A 12832-nucleotide genomic window follows, 5' to 3' on the forward strand; every position below is an offset into this window, starting at 1 on the left:
GGTACTTTTGCAATTTTATTATTTTAAATAAGCGTTTCAATGTAAGTTCAGTTTTTACGGTAATTGTTAGGTGAAGGTAATTAACAAATCCCCTCTTCTTATGTTAAGAATAGGTTTCTAAATAATAATGCTATCATTTCAGCTCGTAAACTGCAGAAGTGCTTTTCTTTTTTTTTTCTCAATAATTTGGTGGTGACGTGTAATCACAGAAAAATAAATAAATAAATAAAATTTAATTTTTATTTTTTAATGTTAGCGTGGGGGCAAAGGGTGGAATTTAACCCCGGTATGGCTCATACCAACAGCTGATTAATGTCTCCTACACATATGCACAGAGAGAGAGAGAGAGAGAGAGAGAGAGAGAGAGAGAGAGAGAGAGAGAGAGAGAGAGAGAGAGAGAGAGAGAGAGAGAGAGAGAATCTCTAGCAGAATCTTTTCTAAGTTTCCTTCTTGCTCTTCATCTTCATCATCGGTGGCGGCAGCTGGGACCAGCAGCAGCAGCATCACGTCCTCATGAGATGAGATCAGGTAAGAGCACGGATTATTTTGTTTTCAAATTATTAACAAAAAATTAAAAACATTTCTCCACTCTACACAATGCTTATTTATTAGTAATTGTATGTCTACAGCCATCGCGAAACTGATCACCAACGAATAATAAAATAAATCATTACTTGATTGTTGTATTCACAGTTTCTTTTCGGTCCTTGGGGGGTTTGGCTTTCTTTTTCTCCCTCCCCCCTGTTATATGTTGTCTCCTTGTCTTTTGTGTTTTCTTTTGTTTTCGACTGAAACGACTATTTTCTGTTCTAAAAATACATTTTTTTATTTTGAAACATACTCTCAAGATGATGCAAAAAAAAAAAAAATAATAATTAAAAATATTTAAAACGGCAACAATAACAACAACAACAACAAGAATAACAACAATAATAATAATAATAATAATAATAATAATAATAATAATAATAATAATAATAATAATAATAATAATAATAATAAAATAAAAAAAAGACTCCTAAACTCTAGGACAACCAACGAGTGTTTAACCTAAAAACAATTGCTGTATTTTGGAGATTTTTAAACTTGTAAACACAAATTTGTTATGCCCCCATTTACTTGCATCCCACAAAGGCAGATCAGTTTTCAATGTGGGGAAAATCTGGCTTCAAAAGAGGGTCACTCTTGATTGGGACAAAAATTGAAATTGCCTCAGTCAAGGAAGATTACTATTACAGTGTAGTAGTACTTACACTGACCACGTGCAAAAAGAAGATGAAGTATCGTAACACATTCTAATCTTAACCAAAACATTTATAGTGTTACTTTTTTTTTTTAGTTTATTTAATTCCTATTTTAGTCACCTAAATTATTAGAGTGAAATGGTTTTCGGCAAAATTTTGGGATTATTTTCAAGCAATTTAATTTTAATCAAGCTATTAATAATTTTTTTTCTTTATAAAATAAAATTAAATTATTAGTTATATTTTATAAACAAGACGAGAAAGAGACTAGCTCAAGAAGAACCTCACTCTTTTAACAAATAAATTAACTTGAGTTATTGTTTTTCCTTATCTAGCTCTTTTCTCGACTTATTTATAAAGGTGGCGACTATATTTCTTCGGCCTAGTTTTCATTTCAAGTGTACCAACCATGAAACTTACTATAACTTCTTCTTCTTCTTCTTCTTCTTCTTCTTCTTCTTCTTCTTCTTCTTCTTCTTCTTCTTATTCTTATTATTATTATTATTATAATAATAATAATAATAATAATAATAATAATAATAATAATAATAATAATAATACCTTTATTTTATTTTTTTTTTTTATTAGGTTGTTAAAAGCAATTGTGAAACCCATTTCATGTTAAATAATTTACGTGACTGAGATAGGAATCAACCCTGGTCACGTGTTTCTTCAACAAGCGTGCTAGTTCTATCAGACGTTTTTTTTTTCGTTATTTTCAAAAAGACAATAAGCTAACCAAAATCAAATGGCCTACTAATAATCCTTAACTTTAAAGTGTCACAAGCGTGTTTTTTAATAAGACACGAAGTAGAAATTATATACTTGCAATAATTATTTGTATCTATTTATTTCATTTATACTAAATAAAAATTAGTTTTGTGCTTCTTGTAGGCAATGATGATACACCCCCACCCGCCCGCGGCACCATTCTTCCAACTCGTCGGTCTTGTGATCAAATACAACGACGTTTTCGTTTAACCATTTATCCTTATTAGAAATGCATAGTTGAAACAATGTATCTTCAAGTTAGACGAAGACATCATCATTCTACATGTATTATTTTAGTGTGACTGTTGTGAGGCCGGTCTTTAAACGATTTTTTATCATTTATTATAACGACCATTTTTATAATTCGAGAGTGACAAAACCATTTATGACAAGGAAGCGAAAAGCGAAGAAGCGGAGGTTTTGGCCGCCGGAAAGTTTGACTCAGAAGATTTTGGTTAATATTTACTTTAAAAAAACTCTAAAAGATTGTCTCTTAACACGATTTCAAAACATCATATTTCTATATAAATGTGTGTGTGTGTGTGTGTGTGTGTGTGCAAGATTAACCCCTAAACTTATTAACCGATCATCATGAATTTTAGAACAGCTGCTCGGCGTAAGTAAAATGGTCGACCATAGTCGAGGGCAAACCGACGGTTCCCTTTTCATTAACTACTAAATCGAGGTGTAGAGAAGGACGTCACTCCTTTCCCAGAATTACGCCACTTACGATCCTTCATCTTAAAATGTTTAGAAAGGGGTCATCAAGTACCATTTTTGGAATCATTGGTAAGAACTCTGGTCTTCTGGCTCATTACGAACATTTTAACCATTATATTAATGGGCCAGGCGTAAGGGATTGTAATGAAAGTTATATTTAGTTAATTTACTTTGCTGCAAAGGGAGTAAAATGAGGTGGAAGTTCTGCATGAAAATTCCAAAATACCTCAAAATTTTTGTGAAATTTTAACAATGAATATTAAACATTAATCAATAAATATTTCCAATTTTTATTTCTGTTGCGCTTTGGAAAATGTTGCTTTTGAAAATGTTGCGGGACTTCGGGTGTCGATGTTAGTCTCACAAACTCAAAAAATATAAAAATGAAAATAAAGTGTAAAATGGAGTTGAACAACCAAACAAAGATGACTGAGGTGGATGAATAAATTTAATACAAAATTTATTTTCTCAAAATCGATATTAAGTGAACAGAGAAAACCAGAAAGTTTTCTTTTTCTTAATTGAGTCTCTTCCTGCGACTGAGGTAATAAAATGAAATGAAGTAGAAAAGTAAAAGTTATCCGTTAGAAATAACCAGTCCTTTTGTTAGGAATAATTAACCAACATAAAAGTCCATCGCTTACTTTAGCAGAGAGATAGAAAGGGGTAAAAAGTCCATTTCCGTGGAAAATTAATTATCGGTTGCACGTGCGATTAACTTCCTGTGGACGGAGTCGATAATGATGTCTCCCGCATGCTGGTTGGGGGTCGGCTGATTGGTTTGGGCGCAAAATGCCCTTTTTATATATTTCCAACCGGCTTTCATGGTGACTGTCTGAAAAATATTTTTGAAATTTGTTTTCTTCAATAATTCGATTGGATGAAAAAAAACATCTTTATGACATAAGATGCCCCCAAAGACATCCGCATGAAAAGACAGAGTATAGTTTTGCGCGAGCCTTTTCTAGTCTCACACAAAACACGCGTTCACATTTCAAGCTATATTACTTGTCATATAAATACGTGCACACAAACATACGCGCCCACGCCCACACACGTACACATATTCACGTTCGCCTACATACACTCACATTCATGTGTATACACACACGCTAACGTACGCACATACACGCACGCATGGACAACGTCACTTCCCCTTTCAAAGGAAATCCACACATGCGCAAAAGACGACCGTAACACCTATAAAAGAAACAGCAATAAGCGGCTTCTTCCTTTTCCAACCTGCCTTCCGAGGTGGTTGGTCAGCGCACCAGCCACTGCCGTTTCGGCAGGCGCGCGCGTGCGTACCTCACACCATTTGCTACTATGTGGGACAAAAAGCCAACAAACAGTACGTACACTTTATACGCTTTCTATCTCCATGAACTGGATTGACTTTCTCACTCTATCTCCCCTTCGGCTTTGGTCCATCAAAACAGACATGTGCGCGATGCTCTACTGAGCTTAACCCTCTCTTTCTACAGGCCGGCTTGCCACTTCGCGTTTCTCCATTGCATTCCCCTTTCCTTCCACGCGCGTAGTCGTCAACGGCTGAATGAACACGTGTACAACCAAGACTCATTTCTCCACATAAAATAAACGACATGTTTATTTTATTCCAGCATTTGAGTTCTTTGTTTCCTTCATTCAATTCGTTTCATTATTTTCTTTTGTAGCGAGTTAGGGTATTTATACTCTGGTCCGCAAAAGTTTATATGCCCACTGAATTTGCATGGGTGTAGAAAGACAATATGCACGCAACTAAAACTGTTTAAGCTGCGCATGCGACTGGGTTTTACAGTTGGGGCTGTGCGCCATTATTCTGTTTGAGTAGAATTCACTGTGACTACAGTGAGGCTACAATATGGCCTCCTCCTAAGAAAATTGATTGGAAAAATCAATTCCATAATAAATGAATGTTGTTAAGGTGTCCAGAAAATGAACCAAAATATGCTGAAGCTTCCTGTCAGCAAGGAAGGGTGTATGAAATTTCAACATGTTTGGTTGAGAATGATCAGGTTTGCACGATTGTTCGTTGTTAGGTTGGAAATGAGTGCAAATGAATCTGCAAAATCTTAGTCTGCAATTGCGTTTGCAGAGTCTAAGTGAATAAGGTTGAAGTCAGTTACACAAAAGCATGCAATCGAATTTGCAGTGCCAAGTTTGTACTAAGGTCAGTGTACATCATTTGTGTTGATTAGGTTCCCATGCATCGGTTGAATCAACGAATGACCAGTCGTCGAGTTTTTAATGTGAATATAACAGCTAATGCGTTTTGAACTGGTGACTTCTTCCATAACGTCCAGCTGTTGAGTTTTTTCATGTACGCATTGCAGCTAACTCATTTTAAACTCGTGTGAGTTCAATGGTGGTTGTTATTGAAGTTCGTAGATTTTATGTGTGTGACGAAAATCCATGGGAGTTCGGGTTTGTTAAATTAAGTCGTCAGAGAAAGTCTGAAAAGTGTTGTTTGCGGAGTTTGACTTTTTATGACTCGTATGAAGTCAAAAACTCAGTGTCAGTTCATGTTGAGGGACGTGTACGAATGTGTCAGCCACTTCATCGACCACGGCGAGAGGTAATGACTAGGCCACGTTCACTGAATGACGGTAAGTGTGTCAGGGACGCTGATGGAGAGGTCATAGTTGGTGTTGTCGCTAGCCATCCTGATCAATTGAACAACTCACGTCAGGTCAACCACTTGTTGCGGGACTAATGGGTATCGATGATAGTCCTGCGAACTCAAAAAATATAAAAATGAAAATAAAGTGTAAAATGGAGTTGAACAACCAAACAAAGATGACTGAGGTGGATGAATAAATTTAATACAAAATTTATTTTCTCAAAATCGATATTAAGTGAACAGAGAAAACCAGAAAGTTTTCTTTTTCTTAATTGAGTCTCTTTCTGTGACTGAGGTAATGAAATGAAATGAAGAAAAGTAAAAGTTCTCGGTTAGAAATAACCAGTCATTTTTGTTAGGAATAATTAACCAACATAAAAGTCCATCACTTACTTTAGCAGAGAGATAGAAAGGGGTAAAAAGTCCATTTCCGTGGAAAATTAATTATCGGTTGCGCGTGCGATTAACTTCCTGTGGACGGAGTCGATAATGATGTCTCCCGCATGCTGGTTGGGGGTCGGCTGATTGGTTTGGGTGCAAAATGCCCTTTTTATATATTTCCAACTGGCTCCACGGACGCTGTCTGAAAAATATTTTTGAAATTTGTTTTCTTTGTAATTCGATTTGATGAAAAAAACAACATCTTTATGACATAAGATGCCCCAAAGACGTCCGCATGAAAAGACAGAGTTTAGTTTATATGCAAACTGAATTTGTGTGGGTGTAGAAAGGCAATATGCACGCAGCTGAAATTAACTTTAAACAGTCGCACGCGCGACTGGGTTTTACAGTTGGGGCTGCGCGCCATTATTCTGTTTGAGTAGAACTCACTGTGACTACAGCGAGGCTACAATAAAAAGGATCGTTAGAGTGCATAATATGTACACGACCTCTCTGAGATGAGTATTCTTCTATTTTATAAAATCGTCATATTTAATACCTTTTGACAAAAAATACATGTAATACGATGTCATGTCAAATCTTGCTTTTAGGTAGTTAATGTGAAACTTCCAGACAGCTAACCAACTCAACATGGCCCTTTTTTCTACTGTTTGCATCATTTGTACTGAAAATAGTTCCCAGACAATAGACAGTAAATAGAATATTTTAATTTAGTATTGAACTGTCTCCCGCCAAGTTAGGTGAGAGGCAAGGAACGCAATATGGCATCTTGTTGCAGTGATGTTTCTCCAGCAAGTTATTATAAAAAGCACTAAATTAAGACTTCAAAGACATAAGTCTTTTAATCACCTGATGTATTTCTACACAAGTTTGAACATGCCTGTTTTAGGTGACCAAACCACATATTAATCACTATGCAAGAGATTGCATGTAAATACAAATAAAAGTAGATCTCAATAATATGCTATGCACTAAACACCTTGTCTAATTAATGCCACAGTTTCTGCTAAAAGACAAAGTTTATTAATGAATCCTCAAAATTCAATTAACTTCATGGGAATTCTAAAAATTGTATAAATAATTTTCCTTTCTCGCTCTGTATATCTGACACTAAACAAAATGTCCATAGGCAGAGTTTCTTTCCAAGAACTATCCGTCTGTAGAAAACAATGCCACAGTTCTGCTTCCCAGCTGAATATAGCATGATCATTTTCAAGTCCAATGTAAACAAATTCATGTTGAGCCGTCCTTTTAAAGAATCAAATTCTGATCAGTTTCAACCATTGCTACCAATCCTCACAGTGTTGTCTCACCGTCCACTTGACAAACTCATTGACTCTTGCCGCCAAGTGGCCTCTGGGTCTTGGTAAGTGGTGACTTGTTACTAGCATCCAAAATGGTAGCCAGTTACAAAACCCTTCTTTTTTTTTTTTTAAAAAAAGAAAGTTTGAAAATCTTAACTTTACAAAATGTTTGTTTTCACTAAAACTGTCTACACCTTAACAAGTTTACATAAAATTAGGTTGACTTAGCCAGAACAAACAAATGTGAAAGATTAAACAAGGATTAAATGATCGATACAACACTAATTGTCAGCTTCACTGCATGACTTGGTTTATCAGATTAACGCAATACTCATTTAAGAATAGGAATTCTTAATGTTTCAAAGCTACATTATAGTTACCATGTTTTTGCCTGTCTGGAAATGCAATGGAAGACAGTCAGTTGTTGTTCAGAATTTAACCTTATTAAAAAACAAAAATACAGAACAATTTTTATGATGTAGGTACTCGTTACAAAACAAAAATGTCATATTCCAAAACTCATGTAAATGGCTCAAATAGTTATATTATAGTTATATATATTATGGCAGTAGAGTTTAGTTTCCTAGAGGTATATCCAATGAAACAACATGTGTCTACCAAAGTCTATTGAGTTATTGAAAACGTAATCTCCTTTAGCACGGATGATTACAGAAATATGTATGCACATATGTAACTATTAATGTTTGTATAAATAAATTTTATATATATATATATATATATATATATATATATATATATATATTTATCGTTATTTTGTTTTATCGTTATTTCCATGGCAGATGCTCGTCTGAACTCCAATCTCTGGTGCCCCCTCGCGAATCTTTCACGAGAAACACCCGTCTAGCCGAATCCACTGTGAAAAATTTCCCCCACTCTATATCTGTGCCTAAATCAAAACGCGAATTCCGTGAACAAAGCTTCTTTCTTAGAACTGCACGCCTGTGGAACTCTGTTCCGTCTGCCTGCTTCCCTCCGGACTACAACTTGGATGCCTTCAAGTCCAATGTTAACAAATTCCTAATGAACCGCCCCCTTAAGTAAACACTTCAGCAAATCTCCTCACTAACGTAATGTACTTGCAATAACCCTTATCCCTGAGTGGCTTCCGGGCCTTGATAAGTGGTGATCACTGTGTAAAAAAAGAAATATATATATATATATATATATAAAATCGTTTTTTTACGATTTCTAGCAATTATTGGTAACTCGTAGCTGATTTTGATTTTTTTTTTTAACTCGTGGCTGATTTTGATCTCTTCCTGGAAATATTGTTAACAGGAGGATAACTCTCTTTATTTATATTTTATATTAGTTTTTTATTTATTTATTTATTTATTTTTTACCAAGGTTGCTTTTATTATATAATCCACAAAGAGAAAAGATAACATTTTACTTTGTTTTATTTTATTTAGGTGTTTAAAAATTCTAGAACTTAAAAAATAAGAATAAAAATGTTAATTTTTCTGAATTTTTGAGATGTGGATTATTCAGATTACTATTCTCATCTTGGTTGTTATTTTCACAACGTTTCAGATGATGTTACCTCCGACCTTTCTCAGGTGTCAAAATCAGGAACCTATGTGGAAATTCGTACTGAACCCTTTATTTAATCCTGTTTTCCCATTTAACTACACAGGCTAACACAGCTTCCAAAGTTTTGCCTCGTTGTTAACAACTGATTCCATAAATAATGGAAAGTTGTTTCAGTGCAGATTTGCTTCCATTAAACATCTTCCATTCCCCCATGCGCCACAGCACTTTTCTTGTTTTGATCCAAGATAAACTTTGTCCTGCTCTTCAGAATAAACATCTGCCAATTCTACAAGATCCCCAAGAGTTTCACCAAAGATGTAGGTGTGGATGTAGATGTGTGATGATGCATTGCTCTTATCAGATCGGTTTACTTTAAAAACAAATACAGCAATCTTCTATACAGAATGTATGTACTCACGTTGCCCAGACGGAAGTCTATATATAGAGAGAAGATTTAGACCTATAGAACAAATTCAATTTGGTTTTTGGTTAGTAAAATTAACTGCTAAAGGAACAAAATTGAAAAAAAATGGAAGTTGGCAGGCATAAGTTTACTAAATATGTTATTTCTATGCATGTGAAAATATATATTTATTATATCTTATATTTCTTTAACAACATTACTTTTTAAAGTTTTTATAGGTATATGGACTTAGATCAAACAGGAACAAATTAGGCTGGAGAGCTACACGTTTTGATTTCGATTCTAGCTGATGGCACCCAAGTCATATTTGTTTTTTAATCAGTGCTATATATTGGTACAATATAATAATCAATAGAGAATTGGCTCTATAATAAATAGATATGAAATCTGCATGAATTAAAATATCATTTTTAAATGTATTTTATTACTGGGCCATTCTGGACGGCCACTACTATATATTAGGTACAATATAATAATCAATATAGAATTGACTCTATATTGATAAATATGAAAACTGCATAAATTAAAATATATTTAAGTTCTTTTTTATGATCGGGCAATGCCAGGCAGTCTCCTGGTATTATAAGACAGGAAAATACTTTGATTGGATATCCAAGACTATTGATTCATTGACATCCCATCTCCTCTGCATGTCACTATATACAATGCAATCCTCTTTGCCATTTAACTTTCAAGGTTTTACTTCATCCTTACTAACAGATTACATAAAGAATGAAAGTCGTTTCAGTGCAAATTTGCTTCCATTAAAAAAAAAAACAAGGTAAAATAGTTGTTAGCTTTACAAGTGCATTCATAATAGTAGATCACATGTGACCTTACCTAAATGAATAAATGCAAAAAATTTTTTTCATTTATCATTTTTATATTACCATGAAAACAAATTACTGTTATTTAAATCAATAATACAACAGGTTATTAGGAAATATTGTATATACTATATATTAAGAAATACTGTAAAAACAAAAGATTCAAAGGCAGATCTTTTAATACTTATTTTGCATAACTATTTTTAAAACAGTTCATAGTAAATTAATATTTGGTGTTATTCGTTTATAATTTAATTAATGTGATAAAGAAGGATAAATATATTAAACCTTTCTTAAAATATTTTCAGATTAATTTTCGAGGGAAGTAATTTACATTAAACAAATTACAAAAAAAATATATATATGAGAGTTCAAAATTCAAGAGTTCAGATTTGACTGATTTCTCTTTTTCTCTCCCCCTGTTTCTCCTGTTAGTGATGCCACATTTTTAAAATTGTTTTAAAATTCAATGAAAAAGTGTAAGTAATAAATAAAGAGCACACGTACACACAATTGCACAGGCGAATTGGTTTCTTCTTTTTTTTTCTTAGCAGAAAATAAATTTGTCTCCAAATTACTAAAATGTTAATATATCAATTTATATGAACAAATGCAACAGTTTTAGTCTTGTGTTTACACCGAATGCATGAATGAAATATTTGATATTTAACATTTTTGGTTTTAAATATTTCATGTACCAAACTTTGCCAAAGTCAGCTAGTAATTCCATATACGACTACAATTAATCATTGCAATTGTTATCATTTTTGTTTTTTCTCTGTTTTCACCTCAAACAAGACACATTGTCACTAGGAACTTAAGGGACTATTATTTAGGATTCTATTTAACAAGGGACTGTGGGAAGTTGATCAGCAAGATGTGTATTCACATTACATTTAAACATCTGCAGGTTAGTACAGTCAGAGAAGCAGGAAACAGGGAGGGAATTCCAAAGTCTAGCAATTCGAAGGAAAAAACTACTAAAGTAGCAGACTTTCTGGCATCTAGATCCCTCAACAGTGAAGGAATGGGGTTTTGTTGCTTGTTGGGTTAGTCAGGAGCATGTACGTCAAGGGGACACAAGTGATACGAGTTCATCAGACCACATTCCATTAAAGTATTTGTAAAACAGGCACAGGGATGCAACATTACAGCAATAGAACAGAGGTTAGCTGATAGTGCGGTATTTATTAGATTTGAGACTCTTCTTTGAAACCTGTCTAAGCGTGAGAGACTAGTGGTAGATGCACCAGCCCAGATGTGGCAACAATATCCATGCTTTTGTGAATAGTGGCTTTATAAAAATATAGAATTGTCTCAGGTGTGAGTAATTTTCTAGCACAGTAGAGGGAGCTCACCTTCTTTGCAACAGCCTTGGCAATGTCCTTAATATATTTGTTCCAATTCATGTCTGTGAATGTTAAGTTGAGGGCAATTTATTTTGGTTTAGGTTAAAAATCAATTGGTTTAGTATTTATTCAACAATGTATTATGCTGCTAGTTCAACATGACAATATCTCTAACATCATTCAACTGAAACGCTCTCCCAAATATAAACAAAAAACATAATACATATTTACAATTTGATTTAATCTCAGCATATAATGAAGCAACAAAGAATGAATAATTGATTGTGTAAACAAGAAGTCAACTTACAATTAATTAATGCTAGAAACAAAGCTTTCTGTCTGCATAGTAGTTTGTTAAAAAAAAATTCTGGATAATCAGAGATTTTAATGTCTACATTGTTAGTGACCTGAAGAAACATTTTAAAATAAATTTATTAATAAATATTTAAGTCAGTGGATGATTGATCCAATAAGTGAGGGCATAATTAACAATATTTAATAAGTTACAAAGTTATTCAGAAATTTTTAAAAATTTTTGATAATTTTGACTAATTCTAATATGAAAGTAAGAAAATCGGTGTGGAATTATTGGATTGAAGTAGAATGCATTGTTTGTGTGGTTCATGTCCTCCAGTGAACAGACGATAATAATTACTCGTCCATTTACAGAAGAGACTAAATTTTGTATGATTTCTATCAGACATGAAAGAACACAATGAATGGAATTTCAAAGAGATTCTCACTAATTCAACAAGACAATGTCAGAATGAATTTATCCCATTATTTGTTACTGAAACAACTGAGAAAGAAGTCATGGAATGGCAGTCAATATTTATTGATTTTGTTTCGTTTTGAATATCAATGTGCATTTAGATCAAATTCTGCTGAGAAAATGATTTTGAAGTAAACCTGAAATCATCACCTTCACTAACAAAAATTTCCACTTTGATTTAAAAAGCATATTTCTCCATATCACTCATTAGTTGGCATTTTCAGCATCGGTTGGGTGTCAAATATGCTCATTTTTATTTATATCTTTCACATATATATGTACAAACATGCCTGCATCATCAACTATTAATTACGCTCTTAATTTTCTAATTATAAAAAAACAATACCTATAAAAATGAGTTCAAACTCATTTGCCAATAACTAGTACAAATAATTTGACTCGTTTTTTTTTTTTTTATAATTAAAAAAATTGGTGTTTAAGCAATAGTTTTGCAAAAAAAAAAATGTAAATATGTTATATAATTTCCAGGAGGAGAGGATTAGTTTATGCAGAACTTATATAATAAAGTACACAGCCTTCTAAAAACTGAACATAAGATTTTCCTTTTTTTTTTTTTTTTTTTTTTTTTTTAATTTAATTTCAATTGAAAACTTGTAGATGTTTCTCTGAAACATTTTAAACAATCAATATAAATACAATTTTTAGTAAATACAAATGATATATTAGTGGATGGAGCAACTGGAAAGGAAAATCCTCTGAAAATTGAAGTGATCAAACAATGACGTATGGTGAACACTTATTTATGATGAGAGAAAGGAGATGTACACATATGTGTAAAAAAATTAAAAGAGAGCATGTTACTTATATAACAATATTTATCT

Source organism: Euprymna scolopes, chromosome 17 (genome assembly GCF_053919585.1).
Source record: "Euprymna scolopes isolate OS-2025 chromosome 17, ASM5391958v1, whole genome shotgun sequence".
NCBI lineage: Eukaryota > Metazoa > Mollusca > Cephalopoda > Sepiida > Sepiolidae > Euprymna > Euprymna scolopes.